At 35.6% G+C, this 27,241-nt stretch overlaps 1 non-coding gene across 1 annotated transcript; it reads left to right on the top strand.

The window, feature by feature from the left end:
* Window positions 1–8,155: 8,155 nt before the first annotated feature.
* LOC127089640 (small nucleolar RNA R71) lies at window positions 8,156–8,262 on the top strand. Its single transcript, XR_007791208.1, has one exon. It is a non-coding gene; the product is annotated as a small nucleolar RNA R71 (small nucleolar RNA).
* Window positions 8,263–27,241: the final 18,979 nt, after the last annotated feature.

The following is a 27,241-nucleotide window of genomic DNA, read 5'->3' on the forward strand; positions in this document are numbered from 1 at the left end:
AGGGTGTGACAATTTGTGTCACACCATTGATGTCCAACTTCATGATTTTCATTACCATGCTTCTTGACCTCCAATTGATCTGATTTTTTGCATGAACCTACTCTTATATGTCTAGTTTACATGTGAATTTTCTTGGAATTATTTGTGTCATTTTCCATTTGTTTGAGATTTTTCTTCCCTGCCTAGTCAAATGTTGCCCTTGTGTGACACATGTTCCCATTTCATTTGTGAAATTCTCATACTTTATTAGATGGACATGAAATTTTACATGAGATAACTAGACATCCTCATCTTTGCCATGGTTTTGATCCCATTCATTTATCATACACCATTCTTGACTTATGATTTTTCTAAGTTGATTCATGTTTGGTTGACTTCATTGAGCATGTTCAAAATTGCTTTGACTTTCTGATTTTCATTGACTGCCTTCCACTTGTCCAAATGTGATGAAATTCTACATGCTTACCATGCTATGTGTTAGTATTGATCATGATTTATTTGGTAATTTTTGGAAATGTTTGAGTTGACTTTTGATGCAAATCTTGCTGTTGACTTCTATAAGCCCTCATTTGCCATGCTTTGATTTCTTTTGCTTATGAAATGATGATGATGCATGATATGAACATGAACCTAATTGGTATTGATTCTTAATTGTTTGAACATGATTGTGAATGCTTGCCCTTTGCTGTTTTGACTTTTTCATTCTCTTTTGACCCTAGGCTTGCCCTAGTGGTCCTGTTACTTACCTTTTAGCTTATGTTTTCAGGCTGACCAACAAATGCTCCAATGAGACCATTTCTTTTGATTGAGCTTACTTGAATATCATTGAGCTAACCTTTTGGTTTTGTAGGTGGCTTGACTCATATGATTAGAGTCTTGTGCCTTGCACATTTGATTGTCTGATTTGACTGTTGATTCCTATTTCCTTTGCTTTAACTTGTGAATTGTGTACTGATCTGTTTGACTATTTCAGGTACCATTAGTTGCTTAGTTCCTTGTGAACTTTTTTGCTTTGCTTTGCTTGTGTAAGCAATTTGCATTGAGGTATATCCCTTAATCTTCATGTAGTCTGGAAGACCTGGCCTGTTACTTGGCCAGGCAACTGTCTGAAGTCCTCCTTAAGAGGCAATGTTTGTGACTGTTTACTTTTGTCCTTGCATAGAGTCAAAGACCTCCTAAGTGAAGAGGCAATTGGTGGAAGGTAGGGATATGCAATCTATCCCCCACTATTCAGCGTGTCATCTGCTTTGCTCACACCACTGTGTTGATGCATTACAGATAAAAACCCAAGATCTTGTACAATTGTACAGTTGAGTCAGTCTTAAATGTGTAGAAGGGTTCCCACTTTCTGAACCCACACATTCTTGTCTTGAGCTCTCCCAGGCCAGGGATAAGAGCTGTGAGGTCTCATCCTCACTTCATCCTTTCATCTGCTTCACCTTAGCCCCTCAATGGCAAGGTTAAGAGCACATTCACCCAGTTCCAGAGGTTTGTTTGTCGAGGTTGATATGACCCCTTGACTAAAACCTAACCCTTGTTTGAGCCACTTGTTTGTGTATAGCGTGTGCTATCTGTGCTTGTAGGATTGTTTGACTTGCTTCCTGTGCAAGATAGGATTGTTTGACTTGCTTCCTGTGCAAGATAGGATTGTTTGACTTGCTTCCTGTGCAAGATAGGATTGTTTGACTTGCTTCCTGTGCAAGTTAGGATTAGTTTAGACTTGCTTCCTGTGCAAGTTAAGTGTGTGTGGCTTGCTTCCTGTGTGAGCCATGCTTAAGATAGGTTGGCCCTTGTGCCACTTAGCTAGAAACCTTAACTTAGGGATGATTTGCATGATAACATCTAGGCTCGAGTCGTAGTCTCCCTAGTTGTGTCTCCCTCTGTTATCTGGTTAGGCTAGTCCTTTATCCCTCCGTAGGGGAACTACATCGCCCTGATCTTCATACCAGATGAAGTATGTAGGCAGGAGATTGAGCTGATCTCTCCGGGCGCCCTTTTTCTTTTGTGTGTGTTGTCTGACCTATGTTAGGCTCGAGTCCCTGACTCCTTAGCATGTGCTGTCTGTCTATTTGTGTGTGTGTGCTTAACAGTTGTAGGCTGAGTCCCCGACTCCCTATCAACCTGTTGTGTTGTTGTGTGCTTGGAAGCCGATGTAAGTCCATCGAGTGGCATTTGGGTTCCAGTGTGCGTGTGTTTGGTTCGGATGCTGATGTAAGTCCAGTGATTGGCAGTCGGGCTCCACGTTTGCCTGTGTGTGTCTTGTTTGTTTGTGTGCGTGTCAGCCGAGCTACGAATGCTCTGATTCTTCTCTCGTCCGAGAAGATACATATGCATAGGATGCGATATCCTAGCGAGCATGTGTCGTTTCCCCAGTCCGAACTACTTCGACTCTGATGTCTATGCCTGATAGACTAAGTAGGCCCAGGATGCGACATCCTGCCGAGTTCAGTTTCAGTCAATTTCTTGTGTCTCTTTCAGCCAGTGTGTGTGAGTATTTGAGCAGTGTTTAGCAACCAATATTCCTTCCTTTTGTGCGTGGATCCCGTAGAGTACTACGGATGCGTAGGGGTGCTAATACCTTCCCTTCGCATAACCGACTCCCGAACCCATTCTCTTTGGTCGCGAGACCATGTTTTTTCCAGGTTTACTCTGAGCGTTTCCTTTCCCTCTTTTGGGATAAATAACGCACGGTGGCGGCTCTGTTGTTCTTTCTTTCCAGCCGGTTTTTCGCGTGATGCGACAAAAGGGAGGGGAAAAGAATACATCAATCAATTCCAATTGGTCAAATGTGAACCAAATCAACATCAACCAACACCAAACAGAAAAGAAATGAAAATAACAAGTCAACAAGTAGATGATATTTTTTTGGTATTTTTTTGAATTAAAATAAAATACAAATAAAAATAAACAAATAAGGTCAAACCTCAAATTCAATTCAAATTAACTTCAACAAGTCCAATTAAATTCTCATAGGTTCAACATAGTCAAACAAGCTTTGACTAATTTTCTCATCAATTTTTGAAATCAAAAAGCAATTAAAAACAATTAAAAATAGCACAAAATGGATTAAAATCTCAAATAAATCTCAAATCAAATAAGAAATTGATGAGACTATTTTTCATTGATTTATCATGATCCATAAATGCTAGAAAAGTATTTTTGGATTTTTCAAAAGTCAGAAAGTATTTTAAAATGAATTAAAACTATAAAAAACCAAATAATTCACAAAAAATATTAAATGAAGTCACAAAAATAATTAAATATCGAAATATGAAACTAGATTTTTCAAGGAAATTTTTGGAATTGGTCTCATATTTTTATGACTTCAAATAAATTTTTTATGAATTTTTGAAAATAAAAGGAATTAATTGAAATTAAAAGAAAATAGAAATAATTAATAAAATCTAGCGCCACAAGATGGATTCATTAATTGACGTGGCAGCCAAGGACGATCTAGATATGAGGGCGCAACGTGTGTTTGAGTCAAACGCGTGACATTATGAATTAAAACAAGTAAGCACAATGGATGATCAGGATTAAAACGTGGCAAGGTGATCCAAGGGCCAGGAAGCAAGACACATTGTGGTGGTGGTGGAAACCACCGTCTTCTCCGGCGAACCAACGGAATCCGACCACCAGTTGCAGAGAATTTTTTTTAACAAAAATGAAAAATAAGGACATGAAAATGAAGCTCGTGTGATGGAGATCACCACTGTATCCATGGATCTTCCTCACTCTTCCTATATTGAGAGAAATGTGAAGTGGAAGATCATGGTGTACCAACTGTAAATGCACGAAATGGAAAATTGAAACCACCATTGGCTTGCCTCAAGTGTGAGGACTTCAGAAAACCACACAAACACAAGGATATCGCATTGAATTGCAAGTTCTAGATCCAAAAAGTTTGAAGGTATACCTCTGAATTGAAGCTCTTCAAGCCACGAAACCTTCAAGATCTTGGCTCCTCTTTGCTCTAGGGATGCAATGGAGATGATAGGCTAAGGAATTAAGCTTTGAAAATCAACTAATGATGTTGAATTTCATGCTTGAAAGTGAGAAAAATTTCTGGAAAATTCCTTTGATATGGCTATGGTTTCAATGCTGCAGCTTTCAGATTTTCAAAAGGTTGATGAATGAATGAGAAGGAGTGTTTATTTATAACTGAAATTGGCTGTGCATCATGCTTCCCTCGTGTGCATGGCATTTGAAATTGGATACGCATGGGCCTGTACAGGCATATGGAAGGCCCAATGATGGGTGAAAAACCATGTTGAGTTCATTTGGAATGGATTTGGACGTGTGCATGAAGTGGAATCAGCTTGCATACTAAGTTATAACATGAAATGCCAAAATGCACATAAATGAAGAGTTCTTCGAAACTCCCAAATGGTAAGTCCAAAAGAGCATTGCGAGTAATGGTTGGAAATCCCTTTAAATAAGGAACAAAAGTCATGTTGGGAAAAAATTCATTTGAAAATTGGAAATTGATGAAAACTGGCTGTGAAAATCCAAGTATAAAACATATTTAAGTCACCTTTGAAAAATTTCACCAAAAGCAAGCCTATTCAAACCCCTCACTTTTCATGATGCAAGCTTCAAATGGAAAAAAATCCAACACAAAAGTTGTAGATAGTTTTAAGATGGTCAATTTAGAATCAAATTTTGCATCATTTGGATTTTCTATAACAAAGTTATGGGCATTTGAAGTTGGGTACTTTTTCAAATTCAATGAATTAGGTCCAATATGACCTATAATGTTTTGTATTATCACATGTATTTATTTTAGGATTATGAAACTTTGTCCAACATAAAATTTGAATTAGACATATCAATCTTTCCAATGCATTTTGTATCACCTAAAAATAATAAAAAATAAGGATGTTATGCCCTTGGTAAGTTGACCCAAAATTAGGGTTTTAGTCAAAATGACCTATAATGTATTGAAGTGAATGATGACCTTCCAAATTTCAAATGGATTTTTGATGAAAATTAAAGTTGTTCATATGGTTATTAAGAAGATTATTTCTCTTGGGGTCATCTTCATTTGACAATCACATCAAAAGTTACATCTCAGTGGACCTCAGTTTAGTCAGATGAATTGACTGGTCAACGTTTCAAGGCCAAACTTCCAATATTGATGAATAAATGATTAAGGATCCTCAAATAGGATTATATATTCATAAAATAATGAATGAAATAACTTACCTTGACTAAATTTGATCATAGGTTGAGATTGCTTCATGGGCAAGGCACAATCAAAGCATAGTGGAATTAGGGTTTCCCTGGGAAACAATCCTCAAGCCCTTTGAGTTATCTTGATCAAATTGGCAAATTGAGATACTTGGGAGACATATATGATGATTAGTAACTTTTTGGACCATTGTCATGCTTTTTTCTCATCTTCATCTGGCCATTGCATTGGGCTTAGGAGCATTGTGGAGCACATGATCACTTGAGCTTCAAAACAAAAAGAGTTAGTGACATATTTTTGTGCTTTTGGTTAGTAATTAAATAATAAAATCAATAATATACAATACAAGCATGCTTGGTGATCTCAAAATACTCAAACAAGTCCCAACCCTAGGGTTTAGGAGCCAAACATGCTATGATCCTTGAGGTAATGCACTTGTGCAATATCATGATGCCATGAGGGATATTAGGGTAAAAATTAGGGTCTTACATAAGGGAATGTGAAGGCCGTCTTCTCTTGGTCGTCAGGATGGATAGGAATTTGAAAGAATCCTGAATAACTGTCTAGATAGCAGAAGTGGGAATGCTTAGCCAATCGTTCAAGCATTTGATCAATGAAACACAAAGGAAAATGATCCTTTTGAGTGGCTTTGTTTAGTTTCCTATAATTGATGCACATTCTACTTCCGGTTACAACTCTTTGTGTTATAGATTCGCCCTTCTCGTTCTTAACAACTGTAACACCCCCTTTCTTGGGTACTACATGGACGGGGCTAACCCATTGACTATCTGAGATCGGGTATATGATTCGAGTATCTAATAATTTCTTTACTTCATCCTTGACTACAGTACTTAAGATTGGGTTGATCCTTCTCTGGTTTTCTCTAGAGGTTTTACAATCTTCCTCTAGCATAATGCGATGCATACAGATAGAAGGACTTATTCCTTTTAGGTAAGCGATGCTGTAACCTAACGCAGTTGGATATTTTCTTAAGACATCTAGTAACTTTTCAGTTTCCATCTGTCCCAAGTCAGCGTTGACTATTACTAGTCTTTTGAGTTCAATGTCTAGGAATTTGTATCTTAGGTTCTTTGGTAGTATTTTTAATTCCAAGTCTGGTTTCTTCGGGCATGGCATGTGGTTGGGTGTAAGTGCTAAGCATTCACTTAGACTGTCATTTTGGTATGGTTCACGCCAATTATCATCTTCAAAGATTGGAGGGATTTGGATTTTCATTATATCAGAATATGTGGTTTCTTGCATCCCCATCTCTCTTATGCACTCGTCTATGACATCAAGTAGATAATAGGTATCGTCTATAGCTGTCACTTGTAAGAATTATGTCAAGATGAATTCAACCTTTTCTTCTCCAACTTCGAATGTTAGCTTACCTCTTTTCACGTCTATTATGGCTCTAGCGGTGGCTAAGAATGGTCTTCCTAATATAATAGGTGTACTGGCATCTTCTTTGATGTCCATGACTATGAAGTCTGTAGGAATGTAGAATTTTCCTACACGTACTGGGACATTCTCTAATATACCGACAAGATATTTGATTGAGCGGTCAGCTAGTTGAACAAACATCTTGGTTGGTCTTAGTTCTCCCATGTTGAGCCTTTTACAGATGGTTAAGGGCATTGCACTAATGTTGGCTCCTAGGTCGCATAGAGCTTTGTCTATGACGAACTTTCCAATGACACAGGGTATGGAGAAGCTACCTGGGTCTTTTAGTTTGGGAGGCATGTTATTTTGGATTATTGCGCTACACTCAGCGGTAAGTGTAACTGTTTCATTATCCTCGATCTTTTTCTTATTGGATAAGATCTCTTTAAGGAATTTGGCATATGAGGGAATTTGTGTGATGGCTTATGTAAAGGGAATTGTAATGTTTAGTTGCTTCAGAAGTTCAACAAATTTCCTAAATTGCCCTGCAGTTTTAGAATTTGCGAGTCTTTAAGGATACAAAATGGGTGGTTTATAAGGTGGTGGAGGCATATAAAGTTTTTCTTTCTCTTCAGCGTCTCGGGTATTATCTTCCTTCTCCTTCGGTTCACTTACCTTCTTAGTTGTTGTTTTGTCTGGTTTTTGGTACATGGCGGGATTTTGGGGTCTTGGATCTATGAGTCTGTCTAGTTCTTTTCCACTCCTCAATATAACGACATTTGCATGTCCTTTTGGATTAGGTTGCGGCTGTTCAGGAAATGTGCCAGCGGGCGCGACAATAGATGCTTGTTGTTGAGCCACTTGTAAAATCTGTGTTTCAAGCATTTTGTTGTGGGTGGCTAAGGCGTCTACTTTTCTTGCTATTATTTAAGTTGCTCACTAGTATGTATGTTTTAGTTCAAGAAGTCTTTGTTTGTTTGAGCTTGGGTAGCTATGAAGCTTTCCATCATTAGTTCAAGGTTGGACTTCCTAGGCATGTTAGGAGAATTATTAGCTGGCTTTTGATATCCAGGCGGAACAGCGGGTGCTTGGCCAGGTGCATACAGGGCGCTCTTATTCTTATACGAAAAGTTGGGATGGTTTTTCCAACCTGGGTTGTATGTATTCGAATAAGGGTTTCCTTGTGCGTAATTTACTTGATCGGTTGGGACTCCTGCCAATATCTGACATTCTGGTGTAGTGTGTCCAGGAGTTCCACATAACTCACAGTTTGGAGTCACGCCAGCCACGGTGGCTGCGGGTGGTATGGTCAAGTTGTCTAACTTTTGAACAAGGGCATCTACCTTTGTATGGACGTGGTCAAGGCTACTGATTTCGTACATTCCACCTTTTGTTTGGGACTTTTCTACTAGAGTTCTTTCACCTCCCCATTGGCAATGGTTTTGGGCCATGTTTTCAATGAGTTGATAGGCTTCGTTGTATGGCTTGTCCATAAATGCACCGCCCGCGGCAGCGTCTACTGTCAGTCTTGTGTTATACAGAAGCCCATTGTAAAATGTGTGAATGATCACCCAGCCTTCAAGACCGTGATGTGGGAATATCCTCATCATGTCTTTGTATCTTTCCCACTCGTCGTAGAGAGATTCTACATCCTTTTATCGAAATCCATTGATTTGAGCTCTCAGCATAGCAGTTTTGCCTGGCGAAAAATATCGGGATAAGAAAACGTTCTTCAGTTCTTCCCATGTTGTAACTGAGTTGGATGGCAAGGATTGCAACTAAGCCTAAGCCTTATCTCTTATAGAGAAAGGAAAGAGGCGTAGTCTTATCGCATCTTGAGATACACCATTCTCCTTCACAGTGTCTGCGTACTGCACAAACTTGGTCAAATGTTCATTAGGGTCGTCCATAGGATTTCCAGCAAATTGATGTTGTGGGACGGCTGATAATAATGAGGGTTTCAACTCGAAATCATTTTGATTGATAGCAGGGGCAACAATGCTGCTGTGAGGTTCTTGTTGGGACGGGGTAGCGTAGAACTTAAGAGGACGATCTGTGGTTCCATTGTAGCCATGGTTGGTTTTTCAACTGGTTCAGCAGTAGGAAAGAAGATATCGGGAATATTGTACCTTCGTTGGTACTCTAGTATCCGGCGTCTTAAATATAAGAAACGCTCTAATTCTGCGATTGGTGGTGCTAAGTTGTCGCCTTGTGAGCGAGTACTTAGCATACAATTGGGAGAAATAAGGGAAAGGATATTAGTTTTTTGCCTTAGTCTATATTATGCAACGAAAGAATCGCACTATTTGACTAAATCAGGTCCGTGACAACGGCGCCAAAAACTTGATACGTCTCGTGACTGCATATAGAATATAGTCTATCGGGTACTTGACTACAAGTGCACAGTCTAGTCATTTTAGTTTTAAAAGATATCAAACCCACAGGGACCGATGGTCAAACTAATGCTATCGTGGTTGCTATGTTTAGCTAAGGAAATGATTTTTAGAAGTTTGGTTGAAGAAAATTAAATCTAAGGGAAGTTAAGTCTTAAGAAAATATAAATAGGAGGATATCAGTATGCAACGCATTAATCGTCAGGGATTCGATAAGTCACCGGTGTATAATTTAAGTACCAAATATCTTTAAGTAGAAAATACTTATTTAAAAAGCTTTATCTCACACTCTCGTGATTGTTGATTCAAACTATACTTTTAAGTCATAATGTACGCTCTCGCTGTCCCATTTGAAGTTAAAAATACTTTTTGAAAATAAATAAGTTCTAATTGCTTTTAAAGTGCTCTCGCTATTTTTAAAATCAATGCCTAGTTTTTACTATCCGGTTCGACCCTCATGCTCACGCGATTGTCGGTTCTCACCTTAGTTAATTTCCCAGTCTCGTGGCAAAATCGTATTAAATAGCTTCTCACTCTTGTGACAAAGTTAATTAAATTTAAATTAAAAACCACAACCAAAAAGATTGTTTGAGGAAAGAAGTTTTACACCGATTATTATTAAATCCCGTCTGATTAAATTGTCTATATACTGATACTGGTAGTTTAGTCGGACATGTTAAATAACGCAAACACATACGAACATAAACAGATCAACAATAAAGCAAACATGATTATAATAATAGTAAAGCAATAACAATAGGAATTGAATAAAAATCTGGAAATTGGATTAATAGAATACGCCGAATCTTGAAGTACTTGAGCAGTCCTCCACAGGTCGGTAGGATTCTGCTTCTTTGAAATAATTGCTTAAAATAAATTAAATAAATTGTAGTAGTTCCCCACTGTAGGAAACTACTACTTTGGCTAAATGAAAAACGGAAAGGGAAAAGGGAAAATCAAAGCTCTGAACGGTAAAAGAAAATAATATTGCTGAAGAAAAAAATAAAATAAAAACAGAATTGTTGTGGAAAAATAAAGTGCAGAGAACGGTCTTGAAAGCTAGCTTTAGAGAGGAAAATTAAGCGTGCCCATAGGTTTCCAGCATCCATCCTTTTATATTCCCCATTAGGTCTTGGCAGTTGAGAGAAATAAGGGTGACTTGGTTGAGTGAGGAATCCACGGGAAAGTGGCTGAGGAACGAGAAATAAGGGCCTGGTGGATCACTTTTGTTGACAGATTCAATGCGCTGATTTTGGCCTTGTGACGTTCATGATGGACCTGTGACGGTCGTGACAGGCTTTGTGACGGTCGTCACATGCACATAACTTGTATTCTCTGTTTTTCTGTTGTTTTCTCTTCTGTTTCTTCTTCTTTTCCTTCCTTTTTTATACTTTGCTCATTTAAGCATGGGAATTGAAATACCTGCAAAAATAACTCGAACACTTGAGAAATAATCGGAATATAAACGAAAGTGGTACGATTTTTGAGTGTAAATCAAGGCAAATATACGATGTATTTTCACGTTATCAATAACCTGTAGCGGTAGAATTTTCACTCTAGAAGGTTTACAAAAGAAGAGATTTGAAACTCCCGTGGAGCCATTTAAGGAGAAAAAGGTTTCCACTATGATGCAGGGATATAACCCTCAAAGTAGGCAATATCTCAGGAAGAGGTTGAGGAAATTTTGAGGATCATAACAATAGCAATTACAAGGTAGTTGATCAGTTAAACCAGACTTCTTCCAAGATTTATAAATTGTCTTTGTTGTTGAGCTCTGAGGCTCGTAAAACAACTTTAATGAAAACCCTTAGCGAGGATCACGTCACGAAAGACATAACTGTTGACCAATTTGATAAAGTGGTAGCTAATATCACCACTAGTAGCTGTTTAGGCTTCAGTGATACAGATTTTCCGGTGGAAGGGCGGACGCATAACAAAGCCTTACATATCTCAATGAAGTGCTCAGATAACATCCTCTCTCGAGTATTGGTAGACACATGTTCATCTTTAAACGTTATGCCAAAAATAACTTTGATGAAGTTAATAGTTGAATGAGCGTTGATGAGACCAAGTGCACTGGTTATCATAGCTTTTGACGGGTCTAGGCAAAACATTGTTTTAGGAAGTTGGCCTCTTAATTGCCGCGCCACAAAAAATACTCGAGTGCATCGCATGCTCGAAATACAATAGAGTCGCTACAAAAATTTATTTATTCCAAAGAAAAAGGGAAAATATTGATAAAACCCACGAAGGAAAGGTAAAAGGTATGGTGATCGCAACCAAGAGTGGATTCAGGAGTCAGTTATGCGTGGGAAAAGTATTAACACCCCTAACATCTATTATACTCAATGGGAACCGTTTTGATCATTTTGTGTATATGAGTGTTAACTAAAAGTTACTTACAATTACTGATTTATTATTTGATTTTATAAAGGTTTTAGTTAAGGGAAAAAATAAGTTTTTAATTAATGTGTTCGTCAAGATTTCAAAATGTTGTGCCTACGTATTCTCATGGTGCAATGAGAAAATAAGATCTCCATAGTTCATGATAGAAAATAAGTGTTTGTTGGTTGATTTTATTGAAGGATGTTAAGATCAAGTTCTAGAAGTTAAATGCGTCTTGTTTGCTTGCGCATGAGAGGCCTAAGCGTTTGTTTGTTTTGTGATAGAACGGATATAACATGTTCGTTTATGAAAAGTTTTTTATTGACGTTTTCCCTAAGGCAAAAAATAGCGTTTGATGTGTTGAGATTGTGTTTAATCTGAAGACGAGTATTCAGACAAGGAACTCTACAATAGTGCCTGAATAATAAGATAAAGAAGATATACACCCAATCAATCTTTTTCTTTTAAGTTATTTGTGAAAAATATGTGGCGAATTAAATCAATGTTTGTTAATGGATAACCAAATTAATTCAATTAATTATCACGTTGTAATATGGAAGATGTTTTGAATACATAGCTCTACAATATTGTTCAAACACTCAGGGAGAGAGAGTCTACATCCATTCAATCCTTTTTCGTTCCATTTTTTAATTTAATCAAATTACAAACAAGGATGTGTATAGCCAATCGCAATAAAAAAAGATGCAATTCTATAAATAATAGAATCAAATGTTACATATTACATTAAATTACAATGAAAAAAAACAGAAAAAATATTAGAATAAAAAATGATAGACCACTTATTTAGTACAGTAGTTATTTGTGTATTACTATAGTTTTAAATTATTACTAAAATGCGCTTTTGGTCCCCCTATTTTGTAGTTTTTAAAAATTTAGTCCCTCCATTTTAAAAACCAACTTTTTGGTCCCTAAAGTTTACTTGCATTGGGATTTCCATTGTCCCCCTCCATTTGGCAGTCTCATTAATGACATGACAAATGTGTTGTACATCCACGTCATATTTAATGAATATTTTATTTTATAATATTTAATTTTAGTATTAAAAAATAATTTTAATTTAAATAATTACTAGAATAATTTTTTTAATTAATATTTATTTTATTAATTATTTTTTTAAATTATATTTTGAATGTTATTTAAGACAAACTTTAAAGTAATAATCTTGGGCCTTTAGCCCAATTAATTGCAAAGTCTCTCCACCTCAGCCCACAATTGTTTCAAATACTATGTTTGTTTAGTATATATAAATACCAAACTTTTCATCACCTAAAACAATGTGATACTATTCAAAATAAAGATCCAAACTAAAATCTGCAGAATTTCTAAATTTATAGTTTAGTAACACAACTGTAGCGGTAAATTCATGACTGTTAAGTTATGGATAAACTTAACGTCAATAAAACCATAGTCGCCACCGCGCTTTTATTGTTTCCAAAGGAAAAGGGAAAAGTACGAACAAAACCCAAAGATAAGAAGTTCTCAAATCAAAACTAATAAAATGCCAGAGATTACAGGTAGGGGGGTTGGTTACACAGAGGGAATGTGTTAGCACCCAAAGTGTCCTAGGTACTCCTAGGGAGCCTTTTTTTTATGTGTGTATGTGTTTTATTATAAAAGATGTTTGCAATAAATAGAGTGTAGGGATGAGAGAAGAATCCATTAATTATATTTTTGTGTTTGACAAGACCTTCGGACTTGTGCCTACGTACCAACATAAAAATGAGGGATTAAAAGCTCGTAGTGCGTGGTATCAATTTCAAAGTGAGTGAATTGCTTTTAACAAAAATTTAAGTTTAAGAGAGACACAAAAGGCCTAACAAGAGTTTGAATGAGTATTAGTTCTTTTTGTCTTTTGAAATTTTAAGTCAAGTATGGTTAAGTTCATTTACAAGTTTGATTAAGAAAAAAAGTTCAAAAATGCAATGGCATAGGGCCAAAGTTTCTAATTTACAATGATGTCTAAGTTTAAAAATCAAAAGCAAAGAAGGTTTTGAAAGAGGGGAGAGATTTAAAATTTAAGAAGTGGGAGGAGATGAAGAGACTAATCCTAAGCAAAAATTTAAAAGTTAAGAGTTGAAAAGATCTGACCAATGAGATGTAATCCAATAGACAAGAATGTCATATAGAAACCCACTTTTCCTTTGGACTTTAAAATCAAGCAATATCAATAAGCAAGCAAGATGAAGAATAAGGCATCAAGTAAAGATAGCCACATCCAGGTTAGCAACTCCATAGTCTTCTTCATAATCTCCCATGCATCAGATGACATACTCCTTGAATGACTCAGAGGTAGGCATTATGCACAAGTTCAAAGTAACATTTACATCAAGACCATGTAACAGATGAACTCAAAAGGGATCTCAATACTTGCATCAGATGAAAGTTTAATTCACAAGACATGGCTTCAGAAAAGTTGGCATTGGCCAAGTCCTTTTGCATAGGGAATGTTGCCTAATTCTAAGTCCAAGTCTCAGATCAAATCCAACAGTCCACATAAACATTTTTTTTAGGGTTTTTGTTGTTTATTATATACATTTGGGTCCTAAGACCACATACACAAACAAAATACACAAACAGGTATATACAATCACAATATATTCACAATTCATGGATCAAGTGAGCAAAGTAATAATGGCTTTAAAATAAACAAGTTAAATGATATGAATAATGGAAAATGATAAAAGGTCTTGAATTTAAAGTGCATAAGGTAAATGACTTGAAATTAAAAGTTAGTCAAATGTTAGTTGGTTAGATGTTAGTATTGTTTTTGCTTTTCAATTGTTTAAGTCATTCTTTGGAGAACACTCAACACTCTATTCACAAGCATGGATCTTTGAACCAAGACATCTTCCAAAGGAACGAAAAAAGGCCAAGTTTCCACACAATACCATGAAAGGGGGGAGACTTACAATCTCACTTACTATAATGCTATGCTTTTGGGTCAAAATTTAGTGCTATGTTAAGCAATCGTAATTGGACTTATGTAGAAGTCACAACTATCTGAGACTGGACAATAGAAATTTTAGTGTTAATGCATGTTAGAGATATGGTATAATGAACCATACCCCTAAAACATACCATACTTAAAAGAAAATGGCAAAAGGGTGGACCTAATCTCATTCATACTTGTATTGGTTTATCAACCAATTAGCCTTAGGATATAGAGATGCCACACGTCAATGGAATGAATGGGATAGAAGGGGATTGAATATGAAGAGGGAGGGGAAATGAGACAAACACAAATAGGTCAAGGGAAGGATTTTGTCAAATTAAAATCATTTATTCATTTTGGGAGATGAAATGTACATTTCATCAATCCCCTAAATCCAATGATTTTAATCCAACAAAGTCAAATCAACCTTGACCAAGGCCTAAACACAATAGTCAAACTTCACAAGTAAACAAAAATGGCTCAACACAATTTATTCACAATTAAACAATTAAAAAATCAATTAAAAATGCATTAAATTAAATTATGTTTGATCAAAAACCTAAAACCTCTTCAAAACATCAAATAAATGGTCAAGAGATTTATCATAGGTCAAACAAGGTCAAAGGACCTTGGAGAAAAATTTTCATTATTTTTGAAAAGTCAGAAGTATTTTTAAACAATTAAAAATATGTACAAAAACAATTAAATCAGGAAAAATATTAATGTTGATCCAAAAAATAATTTTAATTCAAAAAATAAAAGAGAAAAATATTTGAATTTTTTTGGTGAAAGTCCCATATTTTTTGGATCAATATTAAAATTAATATGAATTAATGAAAATAAAACAATTAAAATAGAAATTCAGAAATTGAAAAAAACGTGGACCATCTGATCTCCCTCACTAATTGAGGTGGCAGATCAGATGGTCCCAAGCGCGCGTTCCACAAGGTCTCTAGTCAACTGCGCAACACATGTGGTAATCACAACCAACGCCTAAGATTAAAACAAAATGAAAGGATCATGTGGTTCAAAGACTTGTCAACGCATCGCCGGAGCCAGAGCTCCGGACTTCTTCGGTGGACCTCACCGGACTGGCCCACCTTCAACCATCATCACAATGAAAAATCAAGACATGGATTTAAAGAAAAATGCTCAGGAGCTCGAATCTGGCCTCAATTTTGTCTAACACAAGTATATAGGAAGATACAGGGAGTTGAATTTTGAGGATCATGATCTGAGTTGCTTCGATTTGACCTCTAAGCAACTCAATCTTGTTGCCTATATTGGTAGGACTTCAGGTAACAAAAAATTAACAAGAATAGTGGAAAAATAAGAGAGAAACGAATAGTGGAAAAATATGGAAAATCACCTTCAATGTAGCTTCAGATTGGCACGACCTTGCTCTCAATTATGCTTGGCCTTGTTTCAGATGCTTGATGAAGTCAAAATGAATCAAGGAAAGGGATGGACTCTTGGAGTTTAAATCTCAAAAATAGTGGGATATCCAAACTCGATTTTCAAAGAAAATCTTCAAGCTTATCTTTTAATGGTGAGGGTTTTGGGTGGCTGAATCAAAGCTTGTGCATGAGGTTCCTATTTCTGAGCAAGAGAACTTCTATTTATAGGCCAATGGGATTGATAATTGCACACTTCCATTTTTGGCAAAACTTGAAAATATCTCTTGCATTCTTGTATGGGCATGTGATAGGCCCATCAAGTGATGCACCAAGGTCCAAAATTGAGTGTAAGCCATGCTGAAATCATGTTGTGAAGCCATGCATTCGTGTATGAAAAATGGAACTTGAAATCTTCCAAATGGTCCTTCAAATTTAAGCCATACGCAAGTGCCTCATAGTTTGTCCAAATGATATGATTTTGAACTTTTTGGAAAGGTTAGATCAAGAGGAATAACTTTTATATTGAACACTTTTTCATCTGAAGCTTGGATCATGATGAATCTTGAGGTGGAAGTTTGGAAAATCAAACATATCAAAAAAAAATTCTAAGTACCAAGCCATATGTTCACTTCTTCCACCTTGAATAACGTTTTATATGGGCTTCAAATGAGAAAAGTTCCTTCATCAAAGTTGTAGCTCTTTCAAATCCCTTCAATGTGGTCACAAATTTGACCTCATTTAGATTTAGAATGAAGGAGTTATGCATTTTTGAAGGGATTTTAGGTTTTGCCCAAATTAAAATGTATTATAATTCATTTTTAATGTGATTTTTAATTGATTAAATGTTTAAAAATTATGTTGAGTCATTTTTATGGTCTTGTGATGTTTGACTTCCTGCTTGGGCCTTGGTCAATGTTGATTTGACTTTTGTTAGATCAAAACCATTGGATTTAGGGGATTGATGAAATGTACATTTCATCTCCCAAAATAATCGATGATTTTGATTTGATGAAATTCCTCCCATGATTAATTTATGTTTCTACCTTCCCCTCCCTCTTCATCTTCATCCCCATTTTTTCCCATTCCCTCATTGGACCAATGAAATCTCTAATGTCTAAAGGCTAATTGATTCATCAATGACCTTGTGTCAGATGAATCAATACAAGTATGACTGAGATAGGTCAATTCCTTTTGATTTTTCTTTTAGAGTGCGGTATATTTTAGGAGTTTAGTTCTTTGTACCAAATCTCTAACATGCATTAACACCTATATATTTATTGTCCGACCTCAGATAGTTGTGAATTCTACATAAGTCCAATTATGATTTCTTTACATAGAGCTAAATTTGACCCTCAAGGCATAGCATTCTAGTAAGTGAGATTGTAAGTCTCCCATTCTTCATGGCATTGTGTGGAGACTTGCCCTTTTTTCCTTTCGTGAGAGCTAGTGGCATACTTGTTGAATTATCCAAGTTGGAGCCCTTCTCATGGAATATGTCTTGGTTTAAGGATTCATACTTGTGAATGAATGGTTGAGTGCTCTCCAAAGAATGAATTAATCAATTAAAAACAATTACTAACTTTTGACTAACATTTAACTAACTTTTGTTAATATTTCTTTACTTTCAAGTCATTTACTATTATGCAATTTAAATTTCAGTCCTTTATCATTCATTTCCATTTACATTTGATATAACTTGTTTATGTTTATGTCCTATTTACTTTGATCATTTGAGCCATATCTTTTGTTTGTATATATTGTTTGAGTGTTTTGATTTTGTTTATGGTCTTAGGACCTTAAAATACCTAATAACAACAAAAACCCTAAAAAAACATCTGGTGGACTGTTGAACTTGATCTGAAATTTTGGACTTATGTTTAGGCAACATTCCATGTGCTAAAAGGACTTGGCCAATGCTAACATTCTGAGACTGAGCTACTCTGAACTGTGCCTTCATCTAATATAAGAGTTGATAATTTCTTGGGTTCATCTGCTACTCTATCTCTATGCTAATTGTTATTTTGATCTTGTGTCTGATGTTTTATTCTAAGTTGATCAAGGAATATTTCATCTGGTACATGGGAAGACGATGAAGATTGTTAGCTATTGAAGTGCTTGCTTGAATGTGGCCATCTTTACATGATGCCTTAATCTTCATGATGTCTAGATATTCCTCATTGCTTATTGATCATTGCTTGATTAAAGTCTAACGGAAAATGGGTTTCTATATGACATTCTTGTCTGTTAGATTGCATCCCATTGGTAAGATCTTTTCAACTCTTAAGTTTTAAATATTTGCTTAGGATAGCCTCTTCATATCCTCCCACTTCTTTAATTTCAAAATCTCTCCCCCTTTTCAAAAACTACTTTGCTTGTTATTTCAAACTTAGACTTTGTTTCAATAATTAGAAACTTTAGCCTTATGCCATTGAATTTTCAAACTCTTTCTTAAATCAAATTTGTAAATGAACTGAATCATATTGACTTAAAATTTCAAAAGACAAAAATAACTAACAACTCCATTCAAACTTTTGGCCCTTTGTGCCTTTTCTTATTAAACTTTTGTTAAAATCAATTCATCAACTTATTTGAATTTTTTACCAAAAACTATGAGGTTTTGATACCTCATTTTTATGTTGGTATGTAGGCACAAGACCGAAGGTCTTGTCAAACACAAAAATATAATCAATAAATTCTTTTCTCATCCCCACACTCTATTTTTTATCAAACATCATTTATACCAAAAACATATGCACACATAAAAAAGGCTCCCTAGGAGTACCTAGAACACTTTGGGTACTAACACCTTCCCTCTATGTAACCAACCCCCTTACTTGTAATCTCTGACATTTTATTAGTTTTGATTTGAAAACTTCTTATCTTTGGGTTTTGTTCGTACTTTTCTCTTTTCCGTTGGAAACAATAAAAGCGCGGTGGCGACTCTGGTTTTATTGATGTTAAGCTTATCCATAACTTGATGGTCATGAATTTACCGCTATAGTTTTCAAAACCTTTTTCTTAATAAATACTAATCCATATTAAGAATATTTAGACCAATTTCAAAAGACTAGAAAATGCCTAACTCATTCAAACCATTTTGTGCCCTAGTGCATTTTTCCTTTTAAAACTATTCTCAAGGCATTAAACATAAGTCATTTCCATAGTTGAGTTATAATTCTCCTATCTCCATAGTATCGATGATAATTCTTTTCCATCTGTGAGAGCTAATGTCATACTTGTTGATCCTTATCTAAGTTGGAGCCCTTCTCATGATGATGCAAAGTTCTCATATTTGTGGGTGACTAGTTGAGTATTCTCCTTAAAATGACAAAATGTCTTTCCCATAAAAACGAATAAAAAAACTCCCTTTGTTATTTTTACCATGAACTACGAGGTTTTGATCCTCCATTGCACTTTGTTGGTACGTAGGCATGAGACTCCAAAAGTCTTGGCAAACATCAAAATAAGAAAAATATACTTCTTTTCCCATCTCTCCAATCTTTTAACAAACAACACCTTTTTTCAAACCAAAATGTACATATTTTCAAAGAGGTTCCCATGGAGTACCATGGATGTTTAGGGTTCTAATACTTTCCCTTTGCATAACTAACCCCAGACCCTTGTTCTCTTTTTATTAGTTTTGTTTTTAAAACTTCTTCGGGTTTTTTCATACTTTTTCCCTTTTCCTTTGGAAACAATAAAAGCGTGGTGGAGACTCTTGCTTTGCGAGTTAAGTTAATCAATAGCTTAATCTCAAAGTTTTTACCGCTACAGGAAATGGCGACTCTGTTGGGGAGTAGTCCCTAGTGAGTTAAACTCATCTTTGTTTTTTTATACATTGTGTTTATTGTTGTTTGTTATTGTTTGTTCTGTCTGGTGCTTGGTGATCTCTGTGTAGTGAGATAAGTCATATACCCGGAGTTGAGAGCTCTTACGATAGGAGGGTGGTATAGTCATGTTTGACTTACGTGGAGTTAATCCTTAATAAGGTGACTTGAGATCCCCCACTCAGTGAAGGCCCCTTTGGGATTACTGATGTCACACGAGTAGTCATAGTTGGAATTACTTTTTCCGACCTGGGAGCTCGAGAAGTAAGGACCTTAGAACCCTTAACCCATCTTGGCCTTTTAGGACGTAGTAAGGTGGCTACTCAGGTGTAGACTTAAATTAGTTGTTACACGATACTGCACTCGAACGAGTTTCTCTTGAGAATATTATTGGTTGACGAGTAGTCGTATAAACTGATAATATCCAAAGGATGGAATTACGACTCTGGGAACTATTTAGAACCTTGTTCTGTAGGTGATTATGTCCTTAGTACATACATTATGGGTTGGTTCTTACCATTGGCTCCATGCTCGTGACTTCGAACCTTTGGACCTTGTTTCTGTGTTTTGTGTGATCTTGTTTGTGATTGTTGCATCATGCACTCATGACATTCATAAAAATTTTACTCAATTTTCAAGGAACTTAGATACTCTTGTTGAAAAAATCATAGATATTTTGATCATGGATATTGGAAGGAGGAATACTCGGAAATACAATTTAAGATGTCCCGATCTCGTGGAATTAAGGAAGCTAGCATATTTTGTGGATCATCTTAAGGGTTTCTGAGACCATTTTGGGAGACTTTTATATATTTTATCTACTTATGTTAAGGATGGTTTTCTATGTACTTTGGTTCAGTTCTACGATCTTGTCTACCGGTGTTTCACTTTCCCTGATTATCAGTTGTTGCCTACCACGAAGGAGTATGCTTATCTCTTGAGTATACCAGTTTTTGATAGAGTTCCTTTTAGTGGGGTGGAAGGAATTATTAGATCTCGGGTTATTGTCGAAGCCATTCATCCGAGGAAGTCTGACATAGATGCCAATCTCACTGTCAAAGGGAGTATCAAAGGGTTGATTTCGAAGTTTCTATTGGAAATGATAATAGCATGGTGGCATTCCAGACTGTTCTCGCCTTACTCATCTATGGTTTGGTATTATTTCCTAACCTTGACAATTTTGTTGGTGTTAATGCTATGAGGATCTTTTTGATTAGGAATCTGGTTCCAACTCTGCTCGACGATACTTATTTCTCCATTCATCATAGGACTTATAAAGGGAGTGGAATTATCGTTTGCTGTGCACTTTAACTGTACAAGTGGTTTATTTTTCACTTACCACTATCTCATATCTTCACAGAAAACAAGGATTATTTTAGGTGGTCTCAAAGACTTATGTCTCTCACCAATGATGATATAGTTTGGTATTCTTCAGTTTACAATGATGTAAAGATTATTGATAGTTATGGGGAGTTCTCTAATGTGCCTCTTCTTGGTACACAAGGAGGAATAAACTACAATCCGACTTTGGCAAGACGACAACTTGGGTTCAATATGAAGGAAAAACCTAATAACACTTTGTTAGAAGGATTATTTTTCCAAAAAGGGAAGGACACTCAAGGGTTGAAAGCTAGGATAGTGCATGCTTGGCACAATATTCATAGGAAAGGGAAAGATGAGCTCGGATTAAGGAATTGTGTAGCTTTGGATCCTTACACTAGTTGGGTGAAGAAGAGAGCAAAAGATTTCAAGATGTCATACGCTTATGAAAGACCTATGTCCTTAGTAATGGTATAACCTCCCACTATTAAAGGCATAAAGGAGTTTCGAGAGGCTTTGGATAGGATGAAGCAAGAGAGGGATTATAGCGGTAAATTCATGACCATCAAACTATATATAAGCTTAACATCAATAAAACCAGAGTCGCCACCGCACTTTTATTGTTTCCAAAGGAAAAGGGAAAAGTACGAACAAAACCCAAAGATAAGAAGTTTTCAAATCAAAACTAATAAAATGCCAGAGATTATAGGAAAGGGGGTTGGTTACACAGAGGGAAGGTGTTAGCACCCAAATTGTCCTAGGTACTCCTAGGGAGCCCTTTTTTTATGTGTGTATGTGTTTTTGGGTATAAATGATGTTTGAAAAAACATAGAGTGTGGGGATGAGAAAAGAATTCATTGATTATATTTTTGTGTTTGACAATACCTTCGGACTTGAGCCTACGTACCAACATAAAAATGAGGGATCAAAACCTCGTAGTTCGTGGTAAAAATTTCAAATAAGTTGGTGAATTGCTTTTAAAAAAAGTTAATAAGAAAAGGCACAAAGGGCCAAAAGTTTGAATGGAGTTGTTAATTATTTTTGTCTTTTGAAATTTTAAGTCAATATGATTAAGTTTATTTACAAGTTTGATTTAAGAAAGAGTTTAAAATTTCAATGGCATAAGCCCAAAGTTTCTAATTATTAAAACAAAGTCTAAGTTTGAAATCACAAGCAAAGAAAGTTTTTGAAAAGGGGGGGAGATTTTGAAATTTAAGAAGTGGGAGGATATGAAGAGGCTATCCTAAGCACAAATTTAAAAGTTGAGAGTTGAAAAGATCTGACCAATAGGATGCAATCCAACAGACAAGAATGTCATATAGAAACCCATTTTCCTTTGGACTTTTATCAAGAAATAATTAATAAGCAATGAGTAATATCCAGACATCATGAAGATCAAGGCATAAAATAATGATAGCCACATCCAAGCAAGCAATTCCCATAGCTAGCAATCTTCATTGTCTTTCCATGTATTAGATGAAATATTCCTTGATCAACTCAGAGCAAAGCATCAGGCACAAAATCAAAATAATAATTAAGCACCAAGACAAAGTAGCAGGTGAATTCAAATAAATCCCAAAGCTTTTATCAGATGAAGGCTTAGTTTATAATAGCCCAGTCTCAGAATGTTAGCATTAGCCAAGTCCTTTTTGCACAGGGAATGTTGCCTAATCATAAGTCCAAAAGTTCAGATCAAGTTCAATAGTCCACCATATGTTTTTTAGGGTTTTTGTTGTTATTAGGTATTTTAAGGTCCTAAGACCACAAACAAAATCAAAACACACAAACAATATAGACAATCACAAGATATGGCTCAAATGAGCAAATTGAAAATGACATAAACATAAACAAGTTATATGAAATGTAAATGGCAATGAATGATAAATGACTGAAATTTAAATTGCATAATAGTAAATGACTTGAAAATAAAGCAATATTAACAAGAGTTAGTCAAATGTTAGTCAAGTGTTAATGGTGATTTTTAATTGATTAAGTCATTCTTTGGAGAACACTCAACTATTCATTCACAAGTATGAATCCTTAAACTAAGACATCTTCCATTAGAACGACTCTAACTTGGATAATTCAACAAGTATGCCACTAGCTCCCATGAAAGGAAAAAAGGTCAAGTCTCCACATAATTCCATGAAGAATGGGAGACTTACAATTTCACTTAATAGAATAATATTCCTTTAGGGTCAAATTTAGCTCTATGTTAAGCAATCGTAATTGGACTTATGTAGAAGTCACAACTATCTGAGACCGGGCAATAAAAATGTAGGTGTTAATGCATGTTAGAGATTTGGTATCAAGAACCAAAATCCTAAAACATACCACACACTAAAAGAAAAGATCAAGAGGGAGGGACTTATCTCAATCATACTTGTATTGATTCATCTGACATAAGGTCATTGATGAACCAATTAGCCTTTAGACATTAGAGATTTCATTGGTCAAAATAGGGAATGGGGAAGAATGGGGATGAATATGAAGAGGGAGGGGAGGATAGAAACACAAATTGATCATTGGAGGAATTTCATCAAATCAAAACCATCCATTCATTTTGGGAGACGAAATGTACATTTTATCAATCCCCTAAATCCAATGGTTTTGATCCAACAATAGTCTAATCAACCTTGACCAAGGCCCAAACAGAAAGTCAAACATCACAAGACCATAAAAATGGCTTAACAAAATTTTTAAGCATTTAATCAATTAAAAATCACTTTAAAAATGAATTAAAATACATTTTAATTTGGTCAAAACCTAATATCCTTTCAAAACACCAACTAAATGGCCAATGGATTTATCCTAGGTCAAACAAGGTCAAAGGACCTTAGATAAAAAATTTCACTATTTTTGAAAAGTCAAAAGTATTTTTAAACAATTAAAAATATGCAAAAAAACATTTAATTCATTAAAAATATCAAAATTAATCCAAAAAATAATTTTAATTCAGAATATGGAAGAGAAAAATATTTAAAGATTTTTGGTGAAAGTCCCATATTTTTTGGATTAAAAATGAAATTTCTATGAACAAAATAAAATAAGTGAATTAAATGGAATTTCAGAAAATAAAAAAAAACAAAAAAAACAAGGGCTATCAAATCTCCCTCATTAATTGAGATGGCAGATCTGATGGCCAAGTGCGCGCATTCCACAATGGTCCTTAGTCAATGCACATTAGGCTTAGTAATCACAAGAAAAGACTGAGATTAAAACATTTCAAGTAGATCAGATGGTCAGGGTACAAGCCAGCACATCACCGGAGCTAGGGCTCCGGTCGTCTTCTCCAGTGGACCTCATCGGACTGGTCAACCCTTAACTGAATGAAAAATGAAAAACAAGGACATTATTTCAAAGGAAAATTGCTCAGGAGCTCGAATCTGACCTCCATTTCTTTCAATTCCAAGTATATTGAAAGATACATGGATTTTAAATTTGAGGTTCATCATCTGAGTTGCTTCGATTTGACCTCAAAGCAACTCAATTTTGTTGCTTACATTGGTAGGACTTCAGCCAACCAAAAATCAAAGAGAATGATGAAGAATTGAGAGAGAATAAAAGAGAGAAAGTTTCTAAAAAATAACCTTCGAGTAGCTTGAATCTGGCTTGATCTTGCTTCTAATTGGCCTTGGCTCGACTCCATAAACATGTAGGAAGTGAATTGGATCAAAAAAGGGCTTGGATTCTTGGAGTTTCAATCTCAAAACAAAAGGAGATTTGAAACTCGATTTCAAGTGAAATCTTCAAGTTTATCCTTTACTGGAGGTTAGGGAGGCAATGTTTCAAAGCTTGGGCAAGAAGGGATCCCCTTTCTGATCAAAATGACCTTGTATTTATAGTGTATCAAGTTGCTTTTCACACACTTCCAATTTTAGCCAAATTTAGCAACTTTTTCTTGCATGGATGCATGGGCGTGTACAAGGCCCAATTCATGATGCTAAATGATCAAATATTCTATGCTAATCAACCGGAAATGATGTCACATGGCCATGCATAATGGAAATGAATTTTGAACATAAATCTTACCAAATGAAGCCTTGTGAAGAACCCATGCGTAAGTCCTTAAATCTTGGTCCAAATGAGGTGATCTTAGACTTTTTAGAAAGGTACGATCAAGGGGAACAACTTCCAATTTGAATACTTTTCCATTTGGAGCTTGGATAATGATGAATTTAGAGGTGGAAGTTTGGAAAATCAAACATAATTGAAAATTTTCTAAGTACCAAGTCAAATGTTCACTTCTTCCATCTTGAATAACTTTTGCTATGGGCTTCAAATGGAAAATGTTCCTTCAACAAATTTGTAGCTATTTAAAACCTGTTAAATTTGGTCACAAAGTTGACCTCATTTGGATTTTGCATGAAGGAGTTATGCATTTTAGAATTTGAGGAAAATTGCTTGTTCAATGGTAATGGCCCAAAATGACCTATAATGTTTCCTCTTGGCACATGCCTTTAAAAGTTGAATTTGAAGTTTATAAAAGAATAAAAAATGTAGAGGACATGTTTAAATTTATCATGAAACTTGTATGACCTTCATCTTATAAATATTAAGCAAGTTACGGTCCTTGGAAGTTGATCTCCTAACTAGGGCATAGACAAAATGACCTATAATCGTTCACCATAAAAAATGACTTTCTAAGCTAAACTAGCATTTGACATCAATATAAAAGTTGTTTGGAATATCATAAGGAGTAACTTTTCTCTTGTAATAATTTTCATATGACCAAAATTGTAGGAGATAGGGTCTAGGGAACCCCAGTTTTGACCAGTTGACTTTCTCTAGTCAACCACCATGAACCAACTTGCAAACTTGAAGTTATCTTGATCTTTTGGACTCATGGAGGTTCATATATGTATAATATGATGTATAATGATTTATCCATTGATATATTTGATCAATTTTTGAAGAAACTTGTTGAGGAAGTCACACAAGATACCAGGATGAATTAGGGCTTCCAAGGCAAACAAGATTCAACCTCTTGATGGTTTCTTGATCAAAGTGATAAAGTAAGATCACGGGGATCCATATATGATGTCTAGAACCAATATGAACACTCTCTTGATTGATCTCCTTGCATTGCGGGTCTCAAACCCTAGTTGTGTTTGATGAGGCATTGGTGGATGCACACACTACCTACAAAAGAAACAAAGCTATACATAGACATATTTTTGGTATTTTGGTTAGAAAATAATGAAAAAAAAGTATGATACAATCAAATGTGCTTGGTGATCTCTCCCAATGCAAACCTAATGAATGAGGGCTAAGGAGGATGCCAAGGTGTGATCCCAAAGTCAATGCAAATGATGAAATTGCATGAGGGATATTATGGTCAAAATTTGGGGACTTACAACTAACCCTATTTAAGGACATTCTAACTGAGTATGTGAAGGTTAAAATCTGCGTATCAACTCAGTAGAATGGACTTAAATAACAACATATAGAAACAAATTTTGGTCCCTAAGAGAGCTCATGATGCATATGCTATGTATGTAAAAATAATCTTTGTGGGAAATAAATTGCCACAAAGGAAAAGAATCCGGAGAGACTGAAAGTCCACAGGAGCATAAAGTATTCCATAAGGAAAATTCACTGGGGAGACGAAGACTCTAGGGATAAAAGTTCTACGTAGGCCAGGCTACGACTTGAAAACTGCCGGAGGCACGAAGGGAATTTCCATGAAAATAAATCAATGGAAAGACTCGGTCTGGGGAATAAGGGAAAATATGCATGGGATATCAGAACAAAACTGAAATACCCAAACCAAACAGAGGGTTGGCGATTTCACTAAGGATATATGCACTCAAACTCAAATGGGGAAGAATGAACTTCAACACAGGAGTACAAGAGATATATTATTTATTACCGGTTACTGGGTAGGAAGATAATACACTATGATAGAGGGATATTCGTTACCGGTTAGGGTAAACATATCAAGGATGACTCGCTGAGAAAAAGAGGTATATCCATTATCGGTTACTGGGTAAGAATAACCTACAGGGGAGAGAACTCAAATAGGATTTACAAATACCGGTTACTGGGCAGAACACCAAAGAGAGAGTATTCATCACCTATTAAAGTGAACATATCAAGGATAAACTCAAAGGAAGAATATCCGTCATCGGTTAGGATGAACATATCATGGATAAACTTCTAGGGAGAAATAGGAATTATATCTATTAGTTACTGGATAGAATACCAAAGAGAGAATATCCATCACCAGTTAGGATGAACATATCAAGGATAAACTCAGCAAGGGAAAGTAGGAATTACAACTACTGGTTACTGGGTATAATACTGCAAAGAAAAAAAACTGTCACCGGTTAAAGTGAACATATCAAGGATGGATTATTTGGGGAATAAAATAGGGATTACAACTACCTTTT

This window comes from Lathyrus oleraceus, chromosome 5, assembly GCF_024323335.1.
Source record: "Lathyrus oleraceus cultivar Zhongwan6 chromosome 5, CAAS_Psat_ZW6_1.0, whole genome shotgun sequence".
Lineage (NCBI taxonomy): Eukaryota > Viridiplantae > Streptophyta > Magnoliopsida > Fabales > Fabaceae > Lathyrus > Lathyrus oleraceus.